This window comes from Tenrec ecaudatus, chromosome 12, assembly GCF_050624435.1.
Source record: "Tenrec ecaudatus isolate mTenEca1 chromosome 12, mTenEca1.hap1, whole genome shotgun sequence".
NCBI lineage: Eukaryota > Metazoa > Chordata > Mammalia > Afrosoricida > Tenrecidae > Tenrec > Tenrec ecaudatus.
The window spans coordinates 95,970,574-95,991,096 of NC_134541.1; positions in this window are offsets into that span (position 1 = coordinate 95,970,574).

Here is a 20,523-nt window from a genome sequence, read left to right on the forward strand (position 1 = left end):
TGGTTGACTTCAGGCAGCAATGCTGAAGCACAATAATGCGTGAGAGAGGGATGGCTCTGAACCAGCAAAAGCCAAGGTAAAGAAGAGACTGCAGGTGTAGCCCACCAAAGGCTGAGCCCTCTTCCCCACTTGAAACATATTTCCTTTATTATATGTAAATTTGCCTCCCAAAAGTGTTTTTTCTTAAAATCAGCACACTGTTGGGTGCTGATCAGTTCAAACATTTTCTCTAACAGAACAAACAAATGATACACAATTGGTGGCAAGTTGGGTTGCAGTTGCAATGGGGCCCCCAGAGTCCTGAAGGTTAGAGGAACCAAAGAGCTGCAATGCAAATTCTCATGACTGAAAACCAACATCACCGCCATTGAGGTGATTCACCTGCTGGCAATCCGACAGGACAAGGTAGAATGGCCCCTGGGTTCCTGAAGCTGACTCTTCACAGCAGGCCGTAGCCTTCTCCTTCTCCCAGCTAACAGGATGATTGTCACAGGACCAAAGGGGTTTTGTAAAACAAGAATAAGAATGAAACGAGAACAAGGCTGGACATACAATATTATTAATAAATCAAGAGATTTTCATATGAAAGTGCAGCACAGAGCTGGAACCAGAGGCCAGAGAGGCACGTGGCTGTTGACAGTAGCATCTGAATGCTTAATAAATTCTAATTACTTAGAGAAATAGACATTAATATTTCTCAGATGAAACGTTAAAATATCCAAGTCCCTCACGAGGCTCTTGCTTCACTTTCATATAACACACCCCTTGTCCATGATTTTATGAGCTTTTTCTCTCCACCTTCACATCCAAGTTTAACCACACACACAAAAAAAATGCCTGCAACTTTAGTGTACTTGACTGGTTTTAGAAGCAAATAACGAAAACAACTTTGACCATGTAATAATCTTTTCAGGTTAACTTTTCTCAATGCTTTTGAATTTAAATGAATTTTCAGCTCGTTATTTTTATTATGTGAGGCTTTATAGAAATGAGCTAATAGGAATGCACAGTAACCAACAAGGGCTCTTATTTAAGATAAACTCATGACACAGTGGCCTATGCATTGGGCTGATAACCACAGCTTAGAGGTTCAACCTCACCAGCCAATCCACGGCAGAAAGATGAGGCTCTCTTCCTGTAAAGATACAGTCTCAAAAACCTTAAGGAGCAGCACTACTCTGTCCTCAAGGGTTAGTATGGTCAGGAATGAACTTGATGGCAGTGAGTTGTGGGGCAACTAAGAGCCAAAGGGCCTTTATCTTCCTGAATGCAAAAGCAGGGGAGAGAGAGAGGCAATTCAGTGGGTCAGAAAGCCTCCTGCTTAGGCGCTTTGAAGTCTGTGGCTTGAATACAATCTTCTCCACTAACTATCTCTACAAAGGCTCACCAATTTCTGGGTTAAAAGAGTAACGGAGGCAGCCTCCAAACCTAAAATTATCTGACTCCAGGGTCCATGTTTCTTTCTTTCTTTTAATATTTTTCAAAATAAATTAAGTGGAGATTTACATTTCAGATCATCCAATTGGTACATAACAACTTAAACTACTTACCAAAACACTCAGTAGCTTGCCCTGCTGTCCTCATTTGATTTCTCCCCTCCCTCTTATGGAATGCTATCTTCCACTTCACCCAAAGGAACTCTTTTCTACCCCATGTTGTTTCTTTACTCCTTGATTTAAAAAAATACTTTTATTGGGGGCTCTTGCATCTCATCACAATCCACGATTCATCCAGTGGGTCAAGCACATTTGCACATATACCGCCATCACCATTTTCAAAGCAATCTCTTCCCACTTGTGCCCTTGATATCAGGTCCCAATTTCTTCCTCCTCCTTCCTTCCCTCACAAATCATTGATAAGAGATATAGATTATTATTTTCATATCTTATATCATCTGCTGTCAGTCACCACCCACTTTTCTGTGGTGCGTCCCACATGGAGGGGATTATAGGTTGATCCTTGTGATCAATTCCCCTCTTCTCCCCGCCACCCTCCCCTAGTCCTCCTAGTATCTCTACTCTCATTATTGGCCCTGAGGGGTTATCTATCCTACATTCTCTGTGTTGTGAGTTCTTATCTGTAGCCGTGTGCATGCTCTGGTCTAATCCGATTTTTGAGGTAGAATTGAGGTCATGATAGTGGGGGGAAGGAAGAACAAAGAATGAGAGAGAAATCCTGTGTTTCATCAGTGCCATACTGCACCCATACTGCCTCATCTTTTCCCTGTGACCCCTCTGTGAGAGTGTGTCCAATTGTCTACCTCCCGCCATTCACATTGGGTAGAATTTTGTTCTGGGGCTTAGCTGCCTGATACTTGATCCCATCAATAATTCATGATCATACAGGCTGGTGTGCTTCTTCCATGTGAGCTTCGTTGCTTCTTAGCTAGATGGCCATTATTTACCTTCAAGCCTTTAAGACCCCAGACACTATATCTTTTGATAGCCAGTCACCGTGTTTCATTTTTCCTTCTCATCTGCTTAGTAACCATCAAAGTCGATTCCTTGGGTATGAACGCCTTTGTCTTTTGTAACAGCCAGGGTCCATGTTTTAACCACCCTGCTCATTGCCTCTCATAAACGGACACGTGTCTGAGGAAGGACAAACAAAAAAATTCGTTGTGGCATTTGCTCTGAGAAGGAAAGTGGGTGTCCGAAGGCAAACCACCTACCCGGACCACTGTGCTTTTACTACTCAATACTGAGAACCTAAGTGAAAAGGAGATCAAGAATGTGATCAATGTAAACCCGACCAAGGAGAACACCTCCAAGATATATTGTTACTGTGGAGCAAAAACAGACAAACACGAGGTGAACAATAGTGTGCAGAGCACGTTCCTGTTTGGTTTGTTATTATTATTTTAAAGAAAGGATTCTAAGACAGTGTTATCTCTTGGAGGGAACAGGGTACCTGACATGTTAGAAGTTGCTTTCCAGGATATGCTCCTGTATTGCCTGGAATTATTCCTTTAAATTTTTAGTTTTCAAATTATATGATGGATCTTCCTAATAATAAAACAATTTTAAAGAACAAATAAGTCCCAAATTCTTCTCCTTTGTAGCCCTGATCAACGACCCCTCATCTCTCAGAGACTCAGTGTCTTCACCTGTGAAACGGGAGCAACACTGCTTCTTGTAAGATGGCTGTGAGAATAAGCGAGACCCCATGTACGAAGCGTCGGCCCCACGAAGAGGTTCCCTATGTCACTGAAATCTCATTCAACTTCATTAAAACAGCAAACAATTTCAGAAAGAACCAGGAAGACACTAAGTTACCATGGTCTCATGACAAGACTATTACCAATGTTTCCCAGTGACTAGGAAGCCAGGATGCCCCAGCCCCGAGTCCCATCTTGTGGAACAGCACTGACCTAGGAGGCAGAGGGTCCCATGTGGCCAAGACTTGCTGCTTTGGATCAGGATGCTCAGTCCCAGCAGTTAGCTGCAGCTGCAATGACAACAGAAACCAGCTCCTTGAGCGCCAACACAGCCCTGCAAGATGAGTAGTGTCCTGTGATGCACAATGGTGGTACCGGGAAGAGGAATGCCTTCTGAAGGGGTAGGAACTAGTCCTGGTCTGGTTTTGGTGTCTGAACCATAAATAATCTGGTAATTGCTCCTTCTCTTCTATTTTCTGGTAGAGATTGAACTTAGTCTCAGAGCTGGTCTGACACTAAGTCTATGAACTGCTGATTAGAAAACAGATTGTCCATAGGACCCAGGAATCCCATTGCTAGATATATATTCCAGATTGAAATAAATCAACCCTAGAGGAACATTATTAGATGATACGTTATAAAAAGGAAAGCTTTTCACACTCAAAGAATCACTTTCAAGTGTTGCTAGGGTTAAAAGTGGTGGGAATGCAAATTACAAATGAGAGGTTATGCTTATATAAACTTGGGTGAAGGAGAAGACAAGATACAATTAAGAGTGAAGTCAGCCAAAGTGATGGAGTCAAGAGAAAACACTGGCAGGAGTGCAACAGTTAACAGTAATAGAGGGACATTGTTATATACATCATTCAACTATAGTGATTTCCCAGTAAATGCATGGATCAACACACATGGGGAAACCAGTGTGGAGGGAGAGTAGGATTGTATATACGTGCTTATATATATTTGACAGATACTTCTACATGTATACATACCTTTACTGAAAATGTATCCATGGGGGAAACCAAGAGCAACAGGCATAGCAAACTTGACAATGTTCTACATCCTACTTTGGTGAAGGGTGACTGGGGTCTTCATAGCTGGAGAGCAGCAACTGAAGTGTCATGATCGGTTTCTCCTCATCTCCAGGTAAGGATACTAAAGAAAACTGAAGATGTAGAGAAACAATTACCCCAATGGAGTAAAGGCCCAGAACATCAGCTTTCTCATCTCTGAATCCAGAAGAATTAGATGATGTCCTGCCAGCACAACAAACTGCCTGGAAGGAATTGCAGACAAGGTCCTCGATAGACCGAGATACAAATGTGAAATAAAACTAACGATCACAAACAAACACAGGAAACAGGCTTACTTCTTGGATAAAGAGTACTGAAGCCCCAGGACTATGGAGATTATGCTCCTTAGAAATCCTTGAGGTCTAGAGCGGATTTTCCTCGTGTGCCTCCATTTTTAACGAAATAAAACAAAACAAACTTGCTGCCATCGAGTCAATTCTCACTCATAGTGACCCAGTAGGGCAGGGTAGAACTGCTCTGTGAATTTCCAAGTGTAACTCTTTATAGGAGTAGAAAGCCCTTCTTTACCCCTAGTGGTCCCAAACTGCTGGCCTTGTAGATGGCAACCCAAGGCATAACCACTACTCCACCATGGCCGTTCGCAATCCTTGATATCTGGAACAGGCTCGATTTTTAGCCAAATAAAAATAGGTCTCAATGGGGTCACAATAATTTCAGGGAAGTAGGGCTTCTATTGGCTAATCAACGACGTGAGGTCAAAATGTCAGCATTTACACAGAGACAAAGTTCAGAAGGGCTAGGAAAGCGGAGGAATGTAAATTCAAATGAGAGATGAATTGGCAAAAGTGAATTTACAGTGTGGCGATTACAATCAATGACAGGACACAGAATGCATATCAACTGTAAAGTGGGACACTAATTTGCCCTGTAAACCTTCACTCAGTCATAATAAAATCACACACACATGTTCCTGCACACACACACAAACACACACACCACAATCAGATAGTCAATGGTGTCCTGGGTCAACAGAGCATAGGGAGGTCAGGTCAATTCTGAGCAGGACTGTGCCTTATCACCTGACTTGAAGGACTTTTCACATCTCATCTTTTGGACGATCACGAAGAGTGTCCAAGATCCCTGAAGACAAGTTGGTGCATAAGCACACAATGGTGCATAAGCACATAGGAAATGTGGTGAAGGAAGCTGATGATGCCTGGCTATCAAAAGATATAGCATCTGGGGTCTTAAAGGCTGGTAATTAAACAAGCAGTCATCTAGCGTGGAAGAGACAAAGCCCCCATGGAAGAAACACACCAGCCTGTGTGACCATGAGATGTCGAAGGGAGGAGGTAACAAAAGTTCAGAAACACACGTCCAACTTGATGTGAAGCGGCATGGATGCCCTAGAGATGCAAAACTCACCTGTCCAGTAGTAATCCCACAGTACCACTCAGAAGGAGACACTCAAAGGGGAAAGGATGATTAAGTCAGGAGAAGGTATGGTACTCATGAACCACGTGCTTATCCACCGGTTCGTTAATATTTCCTTCCCTTAGAGGACAGGCTGTGATTTGTTTTACCTCGTTAATCATGTTAGATTCGTGTATGTTCATTTGTGCATTTAAGATCCTTCGGTACATGAAGCTCAGGGTAGGTGACGCTGCAGAAAATGTTACCTGAGTAATGGTTTTCTAAGGGTAAAGGAGGGGGCGGGCATGAAGGAGAGGAGTTTGGAGCAGATAGCATTGATGATTGTATGACCCCACTGGATGGGATTGAACAACAGAATTGTATATAAGTAGACATTGGATTTTAGAAGATATTTCAATAGAACTATTATTTTTTTTTAAAGCAGCATATTGTCCAAACGGATTTGCCTCCACTGTGGTCCTCATCAGAGTTTCTCAAAAGCAACGACAACAACAACAAAATACACAATAAAGAGAACTTAGTCTGGAGATCTAAAGCTGTGGTTCCCAGATTGGGACAAACGGCCCCGAGTAGATGCTGTAACTGTTTAGGGAACCTCAAAAGCAGATGGCTATGTTTTGTCTCGGATTGTGGCCTCTAGTAGAAATGTTTATAATGGCCAGGGGAGGCTGGGACACATTTAGTATTTTTCTGAAAATTTGGCAGTAGGCCAAATTCCTTTGGGAACCTCTGACCTAAATGAAGGAAAGCATCACAGCAATGTACAGCAATCACAGTATGGCAAGCTGACAGAAAAATCGTGGCTTGGAGTTCTAGTCTCCCCAATCGTGAGAAAGTAAATTTGTTTATGAAAGCGATCAACCACTGTGGTATTTGTGTTATAGTAGAAGTAGATAAGATATTTACTGTCTTAAGAATCAAGTGGAGTTCTTATTAATACATACGTTTCCAACCCTTTTTGAAGAACAGGATCTTGGAAAACAGTCTATCTAAATTCACTAGCAATCAAATTATGTCACAAAATGTCATGGTGAAGTCTCATTGATAGTTAGTCTCCAAGGACAATGAAAGCTATAATCTCACTGCCATCGAGTGGATTACCATTCCCAGCAGCCCTGCGACAAGACAGCACTGCCCCTGTGTGTTTCCAAGACCGTAAATCTCTGTGGGAGTCGAAACCCTCGTCTTTCTCCCTCTGAGTGGATGATGGTTTCAAAGTGCTGACCTTGTGGTTAGCAGCCCAGTGCATAACTACAACGCCACTAGGGTGCCTGATGGGGCAATAAAGGTTAGGTATAGAGGCTAGGAGGGAAAGCAACCACAAGACGGTTCATTATTACTGCAAGATGGTCCATTATTAAGCTGACCACAGTTTAACAAGAAAACTTGTCTGCTTGTCCAATTCCACAAGAGTATTCCACAGAAAAGTTTTGCCAAATGAACCATTATTTTTTGAATGGTTATCTAAGTGGTGAAAGGTAAGGAGATTATTTACTGTCTTCTTCTTATATCTCCTCTTTTGCTGGTGAACGTTTTCTTACGAGGGATTAGCTCTGTCATGACCTGAGATTCTTGTCTATCCCTATTGAGGGGGAAGCCCAGTTCTCACAGACTCATTAAATCAGGGTGGTAGCAGAAGAGCAATTCCCCCAATGCAGGCAGAAGATATTTGAAGATTTTGAATTTGAAAAGCAAGGGCAAAAGCGGATATTCAATATATTGAAGAACCAATAGCAAGTCCTAATTAAAATGAGACACTAATGTAGAAAAAACCTCCAGTCCATTAAAAAAGACCTGACATACCAAATTTATAGAAACGGAGAAACCTTTAAGAGTGTCACTCAAAGACACCCTTTATTGTGGAACTAAAGCCGCCCCATGGTTGGTAGTTCAAAGTCACCAGCAGCTTGGGAGAAAGCTGGAGCTTTCTACTCCTGTAAACAGTTGCAGCGTTAAATCCACAGGGGTCGCTACGAGTCAGCATTGACTTGATAGCACTGAGTGACAAAGCCACTCCCAGAGGTCACCCTTCAGCCGAGCAGTGGATTGGCCTGTAGAATATACAAAACCCAGGAGGCAGGTAATATTGGTAACATGTTTCTTCAACAATACCCGGTACCCTCTAAACAACATATAAGGAAGTTTAAACAATTCCTTTTTAATCATTAAAAATCTGATACTGCTATTGGCGTCATTCATAAAATGCCAATTAGTTCTGAGTACATCTCGAGCATGTTATTGTTGCCAATCCCTCCAGCCTCTTGTTTAGAAACATGGCATTTTATATGTATCCTAGAGGTTAGCTGAATGAAGTCCAGAAAGCAGAATTCCGGGAGGAAACTGTTGTCATGAATCCAAACCATTTCAAATTCCCAAAAGCAGCCAGGAAGAAAGATTCAGATTGCTGATGATCCAGCCTAATAGACAACATCATGACAACACAAGAAAGATTGAAGTTATCCACAGTTTCATTTTACTTACATCTAGAATCAGTGCCCGTGCAAGCAGCAGTCAAGAAACATCAGTAATAAGATCACACAAAAACAACCAATCACATGGAAATTGAACAACACATTACTTAAAATCCACTGGGTAATTAAAGAAACTAATGGCAATTAATAGTAATAAATGCACATATCAAAAAAGAACACTACAAAATCAACACTTTATCTGAAAACCTATATCAATTAGAATAATAACAGCAAAACCCTTAGTCAACAGAAGAAAAGAAATGATAAACATAGGAACAGAAATAAATGATTCAGAAAATAATAAAATAAATAAATGAGGCAAGAAGTAGTTCAGTTAAAAGAATTTTATTTTATTTTTTATGAATCAATGGATGAGGGGGATCTTACCGGTCTGATAGCAATAGATACATTAATTGCATCAAGCACATTCATACATATGTTGCTGCCATCCTTTTCAAAACATTTTCCTTCTACTTGAGCCTTTGGTATCAGCTTCTCTTTTTCCCTCCCTATCACACCCTCCCTTCCTCATGAATATTTGATAAATTATTGTGTTCATATCTTTTTAAAAATTAAATACTTTAATTGGGGGCTCTTACCTCTCTTCTCACAGTCTGTACATTCTTCCATTGTTGTCAAGCACACGTATACATATGTTGTCATCACCATTTTCAAAGCATTTTCTCTGTCTTGAGCCCTTGATATCAGCTCCTCATTATCCCCATCCCTTCCTTCCTTATGAACCTTTGATAAGTTATAGATTATTATTTTCATATCTTACATTGTCCTCCGTCACCGTTCACCCATTTTTCTGTGGTTTGTCCCCCTGGGAGGGGGTTAAAGGTTGATCCTTGTGCTTGATTCCCCCTTTCTTCCCCCACTTTCCCCTTATTCTCTTGGTAGCTCTATTCTCATTGTTGGTCTTGTGGGCTTTATCTCTCCCAAATTCCCTGTGTTGCCAGTTCTTATCTGTAGCACCGAACATGTTCTGGTCGAGTCTGATTTGTAAGGGATAATTGACATGATAGTGGGGTGGAGGAAGCATTAACGAGCTAGAGGAAAATTGTATGTTTCATCAGTGCTATACTGTGCCCTGACTGGCCCATCTCTTGCTTATGACCCTTATGTAAGGGTATGTCCAATTATCTACAGATAGACTTTGGGTCTCCACTGCACACACAGGCAAGTACCCCATTCACCTTGGCATGGTTTTGTTCTGGGTCTTAGATGCCTGATACATGATCCCATAGATACCTCATGATCACACAGGCTGGTGTGCTTCTTCCATGTGGGCTTTGTTGCTTCTCAGCTAGGTGGCCGCTTGTTTACCTTCAAGGCTTTAAGACTCCAGATGCTGTATCTTTTGATAGTCGGGCACCATCAGCTTCCTTCACTACATTTGCTTATGCACCCATTTTGTCTTCAGTGACTGTGTTGGGAATGTGAGCATCACAGAATGCCGCATTGTTAAAACAAAGTGTTCTTGTGTTGAGAGGTTTCATGAGTTGGGGCCTAATGTCCATCGGCTACCTTGATGGTAAACATATAGATATAAATCCCCAGATCTAGTTCCCTATCATTCTATATAAATATGTTTCTATATGGACACGCCTGTATTCAGACCTCTATAAATGTCCTTTGCCTCCTACTTCTTTACACTATTTCCATTTTCTTTCCTCTTGTTCTACTATGATGTTTGGCCTTCATTCAAGTTTGGCTCTCATTCCTCACTGCTCCATTGCCCTTGATTAAGCCCCACTAGCAATCCTATGCCCTTCTCTCCAATGATTTTTAGTTCACTTGTTTCCTCATGCCTGGGTTAGTTGATCCCCCCCCCCCGCTCTTTTCTCCTACCTCCCCCTCACCCGTGTCGCCCTGGAATCATCAGCCCCGTTGTTTTCATCTCCAAATTGTTTATCCCACCGATCTTATCCAGATAGACATGCAGAGACATTAATAAGTGCAAAACCCAGGCAAAGCCAAACAAAAGAACAAAGGAAGACAAAAACAACAAAGCAACAACAACAAAATCAGAATAACAACAAAAATAAAGCCAAGGACCAAAAAGGAACTATCAATAGTTAAAGGTCTTTTTTTTTTTTTTTTTACTTTTAGGAGTGTTTTCAACTCGAGTCGATGGGGTGGCACACTCTGTCCCCAAAGTCTATTTTCGGTATTCCCTGTGGATTTCATTGCTTTGCTCCCCTTGCTCTGGTGTTGTATGCCCTTAGTGATTCGAAACAGTGTGATGGGTTCAGATCAGGCACAATTCCCCACCGTGTCTCCATTGTTGATCCACGTCATGCTATGATTCACTGAGGGACATCATGCCTCGTAGTCAGGTCGGCCCTTTGGTTCTCTCTGTGCGTTGTCTGCGCTGAGCAGGAATATCGTCCTCGGGCTTGGTAGGCCAGGATGTTTTACCCTCATTCTCCATACCACTTTGTTTTTCCTCAGTGCTCTAATCAGAAGTGCCCCTCTCCCCAAGATGTAGCTCCAGTGCTGTCCTTTGAAGTGCATTCTTCTTGTGGGGCGGGTGGTCCATATGGTGGGGATTGGGACCCGCCCTGCAGAGCTCTCTATTGGTTCTCTGGTAGGTGCCCCTATGTTGTATTCACATTATGGCGCATTGGGTTGAAGCCTGGAGTATGCCCCTCTCCTGTGGAGGTCTAAATAATACCCTCCCCTTGGGTGTGTTAGTGCCCTGCTCCTGCCTCCCCATGTCTTTTTCCCCTCTCTTTCTTTCCCCCTCCTAGTTAGTGGTCTGCCTGGATTGGGTTTTGCTCCTGCCATAGTACTTGGATCTCAACCCAGGGATGTATGTATATAGGCACTTTTCCGCTATGCCCATATTTTTTTAAGCTTATGTCAGTGGACTCATGTACTTGTGCTTTTGTCCTTGACTTACTTCACTAAGCATGATTTCCTACAGTTGTTCCCATGCGGCAATGTGCTTATGTGTTCATCACTGCATTTTAGGGATGTGTAGTACTCCATTGTATGTATGTACCATAGTTTTTGATCCATTCGTCTTTGATGGAAATTTGGGTTTTTTTGAACTCCTTGCAATTGTGAACTGTGCCGCAATGAACATTGGAGCACAGATGTCTGGCCGTGGTTTGTTTCTTGCCTCTTCTGGTTATGTGCCCAATAGGGGCATTGGTGGGTCGCATGATAGCTCAATCACCATCTATTTTAGATACTGCCAAATTGATTTCCATAATGGCTGTACATAGCCACAGGTCCACCAGCAGTGGATGAGAATTCCTATCTCACCACAGCCCCTCCAACACGTGTTCCTTTGTAATTTTTAATTGGGCTATCTTTGAGGGTATTAGGTGGTATCTCAGTTGTTTTAATTTGCATTTCTCTTAGGACTAATGATCAGAGATGAAAATAATGGGAACAATGGTTCTGGGGGGGATACGGGAGACAGAGAGGGGGGAGAAAGGAAATGGCGGGGGAGGGGTGGAGGAACAACCTAGGGACAAAGAAACAACAAGTGAACGAAAATCAATGGAAGGAAGTTTGTAGGATGCCCAGTGGGGCTCAATCAAGGGCAATGGAGCTGTTAGGAATTACTAAACCCAAATGAGGCCGAACGCGATGGTGGGACAAAGGGAAGTAAAAAGGAAGCAGAGCAAAGGACCAGGAAGCAAAGGATATTTACAGAAACCTAAGTATAGATTTGTACATAGGTAAATATATATATATATAATGTGAGGTGAATATTACTATGTACTCATATCTATATGTTAAGAATTAGGGTTGCAGATGGACATTAGGCCTCAACTCAAGTATTCCCTTAACACAAGAGCACTTTGTTCTAACAATCCAGCATTCTGTGATGCTCACCTTCCCAACTGGATCACTGAAGAAAAAATGGGTGCATAAGCAAATGTGGTGAGGAAAACTGATCGTGTCGTGCTATCAAAACTTATAGCGTCTGGGGTCTTAAAGGCTTGAAGATCAACAGAAGCAGCAAAGCCCACATGGAAGAAGCACACCAGCCTGTGTAATCATGAGGGGCTGATGGGATAAGCAGAGGTCCTCAAACTACGGCTCGCAGGCCACACAGGGCCCACGGGCCACACGTGGCCACGTGAGGACATTTTTCCGGCCGTCATGGTGTTTTTGCCCCATTTTGTTTTCTACTTCGAGATAAGATATGTGCGGTGTGCAAAGGAATTTATTCACAGTTTGTTTGTTTTTTTTTAACTATAGCCTGGCCCTCTGACAGGTCTGACAGAAAGTGAACTGGCCCCCTGTTTAAAAAGTTTGAGGACCTGATAAGGTATCAGGCATCTAAGACTCAGAATAAAACCATACCCAATGTGAATGAGGGGGGGGCATGGAGTGGAGACATAATACCCATCTGTAGACAATTTTACATCCCCTCAAAGAAGGGTCCCAGGGAAGAGATGAGCCCGTCAGGGTTCCGTATAGCGCCAATGAAACACACAGCTTTCCTCTAGCTCTTTGGTGCTTCCTTCACCCCCTATCATGACTTCAATTCTACATTACAAATTGGATTAGACCAGAGCATGCAAACTGCTATAGATCAGAGGCTGCAACAGAGGGAATCCAGGAGAGATGAACCCCTCAGGGTCAACAAGAAGGGTAGAGATATCAGGAGGATTAGGGCAGAGTGGGGGGAGAAAAGGGGAAATAATCACAAGGATCAATCTATATCCCTCTCCCAGGGGGACAAATAACAGAAAAGCGGGCAAGGGACAATGGAGGATGATGTAAGATAAGGAAAAAATAATCTATAAATGATCAAAGGTTCATGAGGGAGGGGGAAAATGCGAAACTGATATGAGGAGCTTAAGTGGAAAGAGAATGCTTTAAAAATGATGATGGGAGCATATGTGCAAATGTGCTTGACACATTGGAGGTATCTATGGATTGCGTTAAGAAATATAACAGCTAATTAGGGTGCGAGGTAGTACCGATGAAGAACACAGCTCTCCCCCTGATCCTGGATGCTTCCTCCCCCCAACTACCATGATCCGAATTCTACCTTGCAGGGCTGGATAGGGCAGAGGCTGTACACTGGTACATATAAGGGCTGGAGGTACAGAGAATCCAGGGTGGAGGATACCTTCAGGACCAAGGTTGTGAGGGACGATGCTGGGAGAGTGGAGGGTGAGTGGGTTGGAAAGGGGGAACTGATTACAAGGATCCACATGTGACCTCTTCCCTGGGAGAGGGACAGCAGAGAAGGGGGGAAGGGAGACTCCGGATAGGGCAAGATATGACAAAATAACGATGTATAAATTACCAAGGGCACATGAGGGAGGGGAGAAAGGGAAGGGAGGGGAAAAAAACAGAGGACCTGGTGCAAGGGGCTTAAGTGGAGAGCAAATGCTTTGAGAACGATTGGGGCGGGGAATGTATGCATGTGCTTTATACAATTGATGTATGTATATGTATGGACTGTGATAAGAGTTGTATGAGCCCCTAATAAAACGTTTAAAAGAAAAAAAAGAAATCCATATTTGTCAAACTGGCTGCAGCGCCAGGCCAGGCGCAGAGGCCGCGGAGGCAGTGACGAGGGCGGCGTGAGAGCGAGGCTCTGGCCCTGCGCAGGCCCAGGCCAGCGGCGGCTGGGAGGGCGAGGCCTGCTGACCTGCAGGCCAAGAGCAAGCGGCTGCTGCGGAAAGGGGCACAGGGGTTCCTGGGAGGCGCAGCGTCTGGACACGGCGCGCGCCCGCCGCCCCTTCCCAGCGCTGCGGCAGACTGCGCAACTTGTGGCCAAAGTTTGGCCCCAGCCTCCGGAGTGCGCGGGGCGGCCCGCGAAGTTGGCTGTGGCCCCCGCCGCGGCTCTGGCCGGCCCATGGCCCGCGCGCCCCCGCCGGGGCCCCCGGGCTGCCGGGCTCCTGCCCCCGGGGCCCCCGGGCCTCGCCGCTAGTGCGTCTCCTCCGGCCCCGGGCCCGCGCACGCGTGGGAAAGTTGGCCTGGAACCGGCCCGACCAGTTCCGCTGGCGCGCGGACCGGCCGCAGAAGTTGGTGCTGCAAAACTTTTTTGGGGGGTTCCGCGGGAGCCCCCGTGCGTCGGGACCGGATGCACGCCGGCTAGCGACCCCTGGGCCGAGAGAGGTACCCCCAGAGCGACGCGCAGTGGGGGCGCCCCGGCCCCGCGGCCCGGGGGCTATGGCCATGGTGGCCGGAGGCTGGGGCGGTCCCGGCGGCGGTGGAGACGCGAATGGCGTGGACAAGGCGGGTGGCTACCCGCGCGCCACCCACCGAGGAGGACTCGGACTCGCTCCCGGGCGCCCAGATAACCTGTGTGCGAGCTGGCGGCGCGGCTGCTCTTCAGCACAGTGGAGTGGGCGCGCCAAGCGCCCTTCTTCCTCGAGCTGCAGGTGGCTGGCCAGGTGGCCCTGCTGCGGCTCAGCTGGAGAGAGCTGTTCAGTGCTGAACACAGCACAGTGCCCCCTGGCGGCATGCGCGCATTCCTGGTCTCAGAAACGTTTCTTGCGCGAGCCCATTCACGGAACGGGCTTTCAAATGATGCGTTCCAGCCACTGGCCCAACTGTGAGTGCTCCACCGTTGCCTGATCTGGCAGCTAGAGGTGTACGCTCTGGGTTTGACCTTCGGCTAAAGCCTCAAAACCCCAAGCAAGGCTAATGAGTATCATGCCCCTACTCAAAGCCTAGCACCTCCCCCCTTTTTGACACCACCCCTTTTTTGGCGCCTCCCCTAGTTTTTTGACGCTGCACCTCTTTTATATTTTCGTTTTCTTTTTTTCCCTTCTTTTCGACACTTGCCATCTTCACCACCTGCTCTGATGGGCAACTCCCTGGGCCGTCTAGGCTCCCGGGCTCAGCACCCAGAACCAGGTGCCCAGGTCCCTCCCAGGGCCCCCAGGAGCCTGCAGGTGGCACGCAGAGTTGGCCTAAGGCCCTGGGATGGCCGAGGTTCCCCAGTTGTGTCTTCCAATGGACAGGATCACAGGCCATCCTTCATGCCAGCACGGGGCCTGCTTCGGCGCTCTCTCCCAGCCCTCTGGAGGCGAAGGCCACCGATCGTGCAGACCCTGCGGTCCTTCTTGGGGGTCTACACCTCTGTAGGCAGTCTTCACCCTTGGAGGAATCGCGGGAGGGCTGCACCCCACCGCAACGTGTCCCGCAGCTCCATCAGGGCCGTGAGTCAATGGATTCGATCTTGGGTCCCCGAGCAGGCTGTCACATCTCTGCGGCCACCAAGCCCCCGGGGTGTCCAAGGTCCTAGCACAGAAGGGGTCCAGAGGGAGAGCAGGTTGGAGAGGTCCAGGCAGCAGACAGACATCACCATCCCAGAGGGGCCAGCTGGTCGGAATAGGGGCCCTGGTGGCACCAGGAGGATGTGTTCCCTCTGTCAGCCCTGGCATGGCCACGGTGCGGACACTTCCTCCTGTTCCAGGTCTGAGTCCAGGAAAAGACACCTCCATCCCAGGAACTCAGGACAAGATGCCATCCCAATAAGGCATACCCCGGCCCTGAGCTCCTGCTGTACCAGAAATCCCATCAACAGTTCCTATAGCTCCTCCCGAGGCTCCCCACCCCTCAAGAGGAGGAGGGTTCCTGCCACACCTCATTCCCTGTTGCTGCCACCTAGGTCTCTGAAAAGAGATCAAGAGGAGACCCAGGAATGGTTCCTATCAGAATCAGCTGTGGCTCAGGGGAAAGGGTCATATGAACCACTGTCAAAAATGAGCCCAGAGCAGACACACACCTTGAGGGGCTGCTCACCCACACGTGAAACATCGGGGCCCAAGAAGCGCAGGTTTCCCCTGCTGAGACCGAGGACAGGGGACCCTCTGGTGCTGCCTACAGCTCCGGATACAGGAAAATCCCTCGCTGAGGAACACCGGGACGGGGACAAGAGGGCTGTGCCCCAGCGCCTCCACCAGGCACTGGATGGTGACACAGGAACCAAGTCAGACTGTAGTGCCCTGCCACTTTCAAGCACGGCCCTACTGCCTGATAATCTGCCTGCTCTTCCAGCATCAGCCCTGCCAGCCACCCACCCAAGTCAGCAACAAGAGACTAGGAAAATGCAGGGATCCCAAGGTCCACTGGTCGAGTGGATGCCTGCTGGACTGGCCTCCTCCAGCAATCCCCTCTTATTGTCACCACCTCGCTCAGCCACTGGCTCATACATGCTGCCGTCGGCCCCTTTCATCCTGGTGGTTCCTGCAGCACTGTCACCCTGGATCAGTGCTGCCTGGTCTACAGGACCTCCATTGTCTAACACGCTTGCTGCCCCTTCACCAAATGTGGGAACGACTACTGGAAGCACTTTTTCTCACCTGCCTGGTCCCGCTGTTCTCTTCTCCACTGCTGCCCACAATGGATGGACAAAGCTACCCAAATCAATACCTGGGTATTCTGCTGTGTCCTCCTCAGGCCTCCCTTTTCTGAGCAAGACGCTAATCTCTCCTGCAGCTGTGACCCTGAAAATGGGGGCTGCTTCACACAGGGCTAGTTCCACCAGCACAACGACAGGCTTGCTCCCCCAGCCTGCTGCTGAGAGTGAGATCAGCCCGATGGAAACAGGTCCATCCCCCCAACCGGGTCCTTCTTCCAGGACCAAGTCCTCCACCAGCAAATCTGCAGACTTGCTCGCCAAGCCTGCTGCTGGCAGTGAGGTGACCCCGATGGAAATTGGTCCATCACCCCAACAGGGTCCTTCTTCCAGGACCAAGTCCTCCACCAGCCAATCTGCAGGCTTGCTCCCCAATCCTGCTTCTGGCAGTGAGGTGACCCCGATGGAAATTGGTCCATCACCCCAACAGGGTCCTTCTTCCAGGACCAAGTCCTCCACCAGCAAATCTGCAGGCTTGCTCCCCAAGCCTACTGCTGGCAGTGAGGTGACCCCGATGGAAATTGGTCCATCACCCCAACAGAGTCCTTCTTCCAGGACCAAGTCCTCCACCAGCAAATCTGTAGGCTTGCTCCCCAAGCCTGCTGCTGGCAGTGAGGTGACCCCGATGGAAATTGGTCCATCACCCCAACAGGGTCCTTCTTCCAGGACCAAGACCTCCACCAGCAAATCTGTAGGCTTGCTCCCCAAGCCTGCTGCTGGCAGTGAGGTGACCCCGATGGAAATTGGTCCATCACCCCAACAGGGTCCTTCTTCCAGGACCAAGTCCTCCACCAGCCAATCTGCAGGCTTGCTCCCCAAGCCTGCTGCTGGCAGTGAGGTGACCCCGATGGAAATTGGTCCATCACCCCAACAGGGTCCTTCTTCCAGGACCAAGTCCTCCACCAGCAAATCTGCAGGCTTGCTCCCCAAGCCTGCTGCTGGCAGTGAGGTGACCCCGATGGAAATTGGTCCATCACCCCAACAGGGTCCTTCTTCCAGGACCAAGTCCTCCACCAGCCAATCTGCAGGCTTGCTCCCCAAGCCTGCTGCTGGCAGTTAGGTGACCCCGATGGAAATTGGTCCCTCCCCCAACAGGGTCCTTCTCCCGGGACCACGTCCTCGACCAGCAAATCTGCAGGCTTGCTCCCCAAGCCTGCTGCTGGCAGTGAGGTGACCCCGATGGAAATTGGTCCATCACCACAACAGGGTCCTTCTACCAGGACCAAGTCCTACACCAACAAATCTGCAGGCTTGCTCCCCAAGCCTGCTGCTGGCAGTGAGGTGGCCCCGATGGAAATGGGTCCATCACCCCAACAGGGTCCTTCTTCTAGGACCAAGTCCTCCCCCAGCCAATCTGCAGGCTTGCTCCCCAAGCCTGTTGCTGGCAGTGAGGTGACCCCGATGGAAATTGGTCCATCACCCCAACAGGGTCCTTCTTCCAGGACCAAGTCCTACACCAACAAATCTGCAGGCTTGCTCCCCAAGCCTGCTGCTGGCAGTGAGGTGACCCCGATGGAAATTGGTCCATCACCCCAACAGGGTCCTTCTTCTAGGACCAAGTCCTCCCCCAGCCAATCTGCAGGCTTGCTCCCCAAGCCTGCTGCTGTCAGTTAGGTGACCCCGATGGAAATTGGTCCATCACCCCAACAGGGTCCTTCTTACAGGACCAAGTCCTCCACCAGCAAATCTGCAGGCTTGCTCCCCAAGCCTGCTGCTGGCAGTGAGGTGACCCCGATGGAAATTGGTCCATCACCCCAACAGGGTCCTTCTTCCAGGACCAAGTCCTACACCAGCAAATCTGCAGGCTTGCTCCCCAAGCCTGCTGCTGGCAGTGAGGTGACCCCGATGGAAATTGGTCCATCACCCCAACAGGGTCCTTCTTCCAGGACCAAGACCTCCACCAGCAAATCTGTAGGCTTGCTCCCCAAGCCTGCTGCTGGCAGTGAGGTGACCCCGTTGGAAATTGGTCCATCACCCCAACAGGGTCCTACTTCCAGGACCAAGTCCTCCACCAGCCAATCTGCAGGCTTGCTCCCCAAGCCTGCTGCTGGCAGTGAGGTGACCCCGATGGAAATTGGTCCATCACCCCAACAGGGTCCTTCTTCCAGGACCAAGTCCTCCACCAGCCAATCTGCAGGCTTGCTCCCCAAGCCTGCTGCTGGCAGTGAGGTGACCCCGATGGAAATTGGTCCATCACCCCAACAGGGTCCTTCTTCCAGGACCAAGTCCTCCACCAGCAAATCTGCAGGCTTGCTCCCCAAGCCTGCTGCTGGCAGTGAGGTGACCCCGATGGAAATTGGTCCATCACCCCAACAGGGTCCTTCTTCCAGGACCAAGTCCTCCACCAGCCAATCTGCAGGCTTGCTCCCCAAGCCTGCTGCTGGCAGTGAGGTGACCCCGATGGAAATTGGTCCATCACCCCAACAGAGTCCTTCTTCCAGGACCAAGTCCTCCCCCAGCCAATCTGCAGGCTTGCTCCCCAAGCCTGCTGCTGGCAGTTAGGTGACCCCGATGGAAATTGGTCCATCACCCCAACAGGGTCCTTCTCCCGGGACCACGTCCTCCACCAGCAAATCTGCAGGCTTGCTCCCCAAGCCTGCTGCTGGCAGTGAGGTGACCCCGATGGAAATTGGTCCATCACCCCAACAGGGTCCTACCAGGACCAAGTCCTACACCAACAAATCTCCAGGCTTGCTCCCCAAGCCTGCTGCTGGCAGTGAGGTGACCCCGATGGAAATTGGTCCATCACCCCAACAGGGTCCTTCTTCCAGGACCAAGTCCTCCACCAGCAAATCTGCAGGGATGCTTTCCAAGCCTGTTGCTGGCAGTGAGGTGACCCCGATGGAAATTGGTCCATCACCCCAACAGGGTCCTTCTCCCAGGACCAAGTCCTACACCATCAAATCTGCAGGCTTGCTCCCCAAGCCTGCTGCTGGCAGTGAGGTGACCCCGATTGAAATTGGTCCATCACCCCAACAGGGTCCTTCTTCTAGGACCAAGTCCTCCCCCAGCCAATCTGCAGGCTTTCTCCCCAAGCCTGCTGCTGGCAGTTAGGTGACCCCGATGGAAATTGGTCCATCACCCCAACAGGGTCCTTCTTACAGGACCAAGTCCTCCACCAGCAAATCTGCAGGCTTGCTCCCCAAGCCTGCTGCTGGCAGTGAGGTGACCCCACTGGAAATTGGTCCATCACCCCAACAGGGTCCTTCTTCCAGGACCAAGTCCTCCACCAGCAAATCTGCAGGCTTGCTCCCCAAGCCTGCTGCTGGCAGTGAGGTGACCCCGATGGAAATTGGTCCATCACCTCAATAGGGTCCTTCTTCTAGGACCAAGTCCTCCCCCAGCAAATCTGCAGGCTTGCTCCCCAAGCCTGCTGCTGGCAGTGAGGTCACCCCCATGGAAATTGGTCCATCACCCCAGGAGGATGCTCACTCAAAGGTCGTAGCGACAGACACATCTACAAACCTGCATCCTGCTGCTCACATGGGTGTCACAGCAAGGGGTACATCCCAGTTCCTCCAGTCGCTCCTTCTGGAAACAATCTTGAGCAGCGGACAGCCCCGAGTGTTCCCTCAGACATCTCAGGCACCCGTCACTGGCAGCACTATCCCTACCAGACAAGCCATGAGCCAGCCTGTGGTGTGTGCATCAGGCTCAAACCCCACATCAAACTTAGCGGTTCAACCTGGAGCCGCTAGCAGGCTGACATCCTCAGCCCTCCGTGGACAGCAGCCTGTCACAACAAGTTCCAAAAGTTCATCCCAGACAGCCAATGTGGCAGCTCCAGCTTCGGGCCCAGGCTCAAGCTCCTCTGGGGTTAAGCCAGTGGGCACCAATTCATACCTTTCATCTGTCCTCAAGAGCTCAGGACAAAGACAGCCAGTTTTAGAGCCCAGTTCCCTCTTTGGAGCAATAAACCTGGGGGCAGACACAAAGAGGCCCCTTCCAAAACGCAGCGGAACAGGCTTGGGAATGAGCACCAGAGCTACTGGTACACAGAGCAATTCCACAATGAAGGTGGGATCCAGCCCTGGCAAGCCAAGCCCTGCGGTTGCAGGCTCTTCTGCACCCACC